Raw genomic sequence first — 6,000 nt, 5'->3', positions numbered from 1 at the left:
ATTATAGTCAGTGCATTGCCTTATTCACTCGACCATCAATCTGGACCAATGAGAAAAGAAACAGGATTAGGTTTCCGCCGCACCCCTCTTCCCAACACCTCCACGCTACCCTCAGCAAGCAGATGGTGCACTCACAAAATACATAATATGCATGCAAGAAAATTTTTAATGCCAATCTTTAAAATCATTTGGCTATTGTGTGTGTGCTGTTTCTATGTTGTTTTGTGTGTGTCTATTTTACTATGATTTGACTGTTCCTGTCTCTACACAATTGAGTTCATTTTCATCGATGTAATTTTTTCAGGTGATGAAGCTTTCATGGTTATTTATCACACAGCTTGTGACACAGTCATTCACGGAGGGGGAGGGGGAAGGCGTGGGTTACGCCATAAATCATAAATATTTACTTTGTTTAGATTTATCTTAAACTAAACAGTGTGTCTTATATCTTTTTAACGTAATGGTTATGTAATATCATAAAGAAATGTTTGATGTTTCCTTATCTCAAATGATGAATAAAAATGAAACTGTTGGAAGAACATTTGTAATATAACGCAATATCTATTTGACGTGCTCAAAAAGCGATTTTACAGGTGGTCCCTTTCCAACAGCAATACTTAACATGTAAGATGTAACATGCCGCCTGTTGGGCGGTATTACAATTTTTTTCCAACAGAACAATGCTGTTGACGACCAGCCAGGTACTCATTTTACACCCGGAGTGCGGTGAGAGAATGTGAGTAAAGAGCTTTTTCCAGGGACTCAACTATGCGCCGCCCAGAGCAGGTCTCGAACTTTGGACCTTCCAATCCGAAGGCGAGAGCCAGACTACAACACTACATTGCCGCTGCTTTACAAATCATTGTGTAAACAATACTAGATATAAGATTTATTGTCTTACATAATATCTATACCATGCTATGCTTGCACTCCTTGGTTTCTATCTGTTACACTGTCTCAAAACGACATAATGTCGGGATGAACAATTATAATAATTCAATCAATCTCTTGATTACAATAAAATATCCTGAAATAGCGATTAAGAGGATGTAAGAGGATGGTACAATCTGAGACTACTCTATTAAGACCTACTACTTTAGCGCTGCGCACTGCGCCTTGTTATGGGGAAAAGATAGCAATGAACAGTATTTATAGAGAATAATAACAAAAAAGGCATCCAAAGTAAAATATTATCAATGATGGCATGGAACTGTTGATCCACAAAATAGAAAAGTAGTAGAAAACGAATTATTGCCAGCTCTCTGCCTCAGGGCTATAAATCAGAAAGGTGCTGTTTATTCATCAATAATGTATAAAGTAAATGTTTTAGGTGTCTAGCGAACGGGTGTGAAATACACTTCCTTCGTTTTTAAAAAAGGTTATTTTTCACACAGATGGATTGCGTGTGGGTACTAGAAGTGGGTAGGGGTGGGGGGTGGGGAGTGAGAGTAGATTACTAGACGAATTTAGATATAGTAATCACATTTGAGGGTGAATAAATAGAACAGAAAAAAAAAATGTTATATAGATACAGAGTTAATTTAAATTTACGAGGAGTCTTCTCTCTCTCTCTCTCTCTCTCTCTCTCTCTCTATCTATCTATCTATCTCTCTCTCTCTCTCTCTCTCTCTCTCTCTCTCCTCTCTCTCTCTCTCTCTCTCTCTCTCTCTCTCTCTCTCATACTTTCGATCCATATTATTCGGGTGGCTGGGTCTAAGCCAAATCTAGCATAAAGTAAATTTGATGAATCAAAACCTCAGTCAATGAATAAAACCATCTGTTATTGCCCGTTTAACTTCACAGAAACCGGGCAAACTTTAGCCATATGTCTAAAATCGTAAATATGTGCTCATTGTTTGTATTTTAACTTTAACTACGGTAATTTTATTGTATTGATCAATTTTGACATACGGTAATATGAATTAGATGAAGACTCTAAAAAGCAATGATTTTATGTCTATGTTCAATGTTTTGCCATTTGATTACTAACTGCAATATATTATTATTATTATTATTATTATTATTATTATTATTATTATTATTATTATTATTATTATTATTATTATTATTATTATTATTATTATGTACAATAAATGTAATTATAGTCAAACTCTGAAGGTTTGGATTGTTATCTATCGTGTTAATTTTTTTTCACAAGGAATGTCAAAGTAGGAAGTTAGGGGAGCAGGCACAGGTGTAAGATAAACATCTGAAAAGATGTGTATGAAACAGTGCCAGATAAAGCAGAGAGAGACATACAAGTAAAAATCATCCACAAAAAAAAAAAAAATCACCGTCCTCGAATTGAGATCGAACTTTCTGATTAGAAGATTGAAATCAGATGGGTTTTTTTTAATGAATTATTTATATTCCCTCTGTGAGTGTCTAGGCCACGCGTAAGGGTGCAATTTTTATTGCATCTATCTATTTATTTATTTACCTATCTATCTGTTTGTTTATTTATCCATTTAGGTGAGCATCGGCGTGTACATAAATGCAGGTCTGACATCTGCACGCAATTATGGGCCTAGTTTAACATTGTTGTAGTGGACAATAGTTTATGTCATTTATTGTCTTTTGAGATTTCTATTACAACAACGAGCCCATAATGAATTGGGTTATCAGACCTGAAAATAAGTGCACCTTGGTAAGGTTCAATCCTTCGCCTGATCAGATTGGCATATCGGGTCAGAACGTTGCATACGTCTTAAAGGTGTAAATGGTGAAAATGATTCTAAATCCAGAAATATTATCGGAGACTTGTTTTTGTTTTACTAAGAATTAAAAGGTGTACATTATTAGGGGTATAAAAAGTAGAATGTCGTATCTTTTATTAATTTAAAACTTTGACCAGTTAACTGCCGTACTCTCAAAATACACGTATTTAACAATTTTGGCCAGAAAAACTCGTCTTTCAAAAATCGATTGATTTAAATGACCCTCATCTTGGCAACAACAAAAAAAACCTTTCAAACCTGAGATCCCAGGTTGAGAGATTTTGCCAAGATGAGGGTCATTTAAATCGATCAATATTTATTGAAGAACGGGTTTTCTGGCCAAATTTTAATGCGTGTTTTTCCAGGGTGCATCAATTACTGGTTAAGTTGACTATTCCTCATCTGATGCACCAGGACATAAAAAACGGAATAAGTTGAAAGGTCACAAATCTGATCCGAAGAATCCTTATCAACCAATCAACCCTATTATCCAGTAGATTTTTGACCAATCAAAACATGGAATTTGTGACACACCTTCACACGTGCTCGGACAAACATGGTTGTTTGTTTATAAACAATAATGAAATCAACCTCTCTCTGGCCGTTTGTTATTGTTTATATACCACAAATGAGTGACTAGTCATAACACTATTTTCTCGATCATATTATAAACGTTTACGTTTACACATAGTTTTCTATATTGGTTCTATTGATCAAGTGGTAGAATAGTGGGTATTTCACTATTAATACCCTATTAAGACGACAGTAAAGCCGGTGTAGTTCGTTATGTTTACCAATCACTGCCATTGTTTACATTATGACGTTGCCCGAGAGGCGTGGTTATCTATGTGTGAAACGAAATTTAATCCCAAAACTTGTGCATTTATGTAGATCACTCTCCCCTTAACGTGCTGAAAGCACTATAAAGGGTCCCATAGCCAACAGCAACACTTAACATGTAGAACGAGACGACGATTATAACGCATTAATTCATTTTTTTTCGACCAGGTGCTCATTTTACGCATGATTACGGTGAGAGAATGTGAGTAAAGAGCCTTTTTATTAAACGAACTCAACTTTGCGCCGCTCACATCGGGACTCGAATCCTCGACCCAGCGGTCTGAAAGCGAATGTCATCATACCATATATAGATAGTATGCAGATGACGTCACTCAGGCCATTGTTATTGTTTTTGCCATCCGCGTTTGTGAGTTGTTCTCACTAAACTGTATTAACAAGACTATAGATAGAATGCGCTTGGCCAAGGAGTTCACAACATTGCCATCCGGAAGTATAACGGACCAACACACAAACTCTGTGTAACCATGAACTTTTATAGTCTGGTTAATACAGTTTAGTGAGAACAACTCACAAATGCGGATGGCAAAAACAATAACAAAGGCCTGAGTGACGTCATCTGCATACTATCTATAAAAGTTCATGGTTACACAGAGTTTGTGTGTTGGTCCGTTATACTTCCGGATGGCAATGTTGTGAACTCCTTGGCCAAGCGCATTCTATCTATAGACACTTAGATAACCACACCTTTAGGACAATCGTCATAGGGTAAACATAGCAATCTGCACATGTTTTACTATCAATAGAATGTGTCAAAGTAAAATACCCACTGTTCTCCGGCTTGATCAATAGACCCAACATAAAAAACTACGTGATAACTAGACACCCATTAGGCGGTTTGAAAATAATAACAATAATAAGAGAGAAGAGCAATTTCATTCAAGTTATTGTTTATAATATGCAACCAACTATGTTTGTCTGAGCACGTGTGAATGTGTGTCACAAATTCCATGTCTTTATTGGTCAAAAATCTAAGGGCTAATTCACAAAGCCGCACGACTAATCATTCGATTAATTACAATAGTAAAGCTGACTATTTATTCAACAGCATAATATACTATTATTATGATAGTCATGGTAATGACGATTGTGATATTGTTGATGAAAATGACAATGTCGACAATGACGTGAGCGATGATTTATTTATCTCTTCTATCGGGTTTATTTGGAGCACTGCCTGCAGGGGAAAGAACTGAAATAATTAACGTGAGACAATTGGGTATGATTATAGGTGTGAATTCGGGGTATAATTTGTATACACTTGCATTTGTTAACATGCGTTATTGGCTCAGTAGAGAGTAAATCGTCATTATTTTGGGCTGAAATAATAACGGTGTTGATTGATATCACTTATTTACTCCCATTGTTTGGGGATAATACGTCAATTAAAAACAGATTATGACAACTCGGCAACTCAATAGGTAAGGGGTAATGGAGGCAACTCGAGATGGGTGGGGGTGGGGGGGGGGAGAAGATGGGGGAGTAAGAAAACCAAGAAGAAGAAGAAGAAGAAGGAGGAGGATGAGGAGGAGGAGGAGGAGGAGGAGGAGGAAAAGGAGGATGAACAGAATGAGGATGAGGAGCAGAATGAAGAGGAGGAGGAAGGGGAGGAGGAGGAGGAGGAGCAAAATGACAACGAGAAGAAGAAAAGATGGAGTAAAATATTGGTATGAGTGACCTCATTTTCATGTCCGTTTTTCTTTTCGTTTGGTTTTTGTTGTATTTTTCTTTCGAGGTCGTTTCTTTGTTTTCTATTTGGTACCTACTCCCCCAAAACGGTGATATGTAGAACTGGGTAATGGCACTAATAACCTTGATCTCTGATATAGCGCAATATCCAATAAACATGCTCAAAGCGCTTTACAAGGGGTCTAAACATCAGCCGCACTTAACATGTCGGACGAGACATGGTGCCTGTTTGGCGCTTTTTTAGAACATTTAGTGGATAATGCGCTATATAAAATCTCAAGTCTTTTTTTAAACAATTTCTTTCGGATAGAACAACGCTGTTAACGGCCAGGCACTCATTTTACTCCCGAGTGCAGTAAAAGAAAATGAACAAAGAGCCTTCTCATGAGGCTCAACTATGCGCCGCTCAGAGCGGGAGGTCTCGACCCCTGGACCTTCAGATCCGAAGGCAAGAATTACTAGTCCACATAGCTGCACTAAAAATTGAATTTTTAGCCAGAAATATGAGACTTGGATTGAGTGGATTTGTCTCAAGAATGAATATATCTAGTCTTATGAAATTTAAAAAAAAAAAAAGAATATCATACTTTGTGTACTTATTTTCATTTTGAAAACTTGATGTGTTATGGAAATACTGGGTAATGTAAAAGTTGCTTTTGGAAGCTCGAAGAAATAACTAACAATGTGAAATTGAATGCAAGCTTCAATTAAATAAACGAAAACAGATAAAATTGAT

The sequence above is a fragment of the Berghia stephanieae genome, chromosome 4, assembly GCF_034508935.2.
Source record: "Berghia stephanieae isolate SIO BIC M18660-M18661 chromosome 4, UCSD_Bste_1.3, whole genome shotgun sequence".
Lineage (NCBI taxonomy): Eukaryota > Metazoa > Mollusca > Gastropoda > Nudibranchia > Aeolidiidae > Berghia > Berghia stephanieae.
This window is presented reverse-complemented; position numbering follows the sequence as displayed.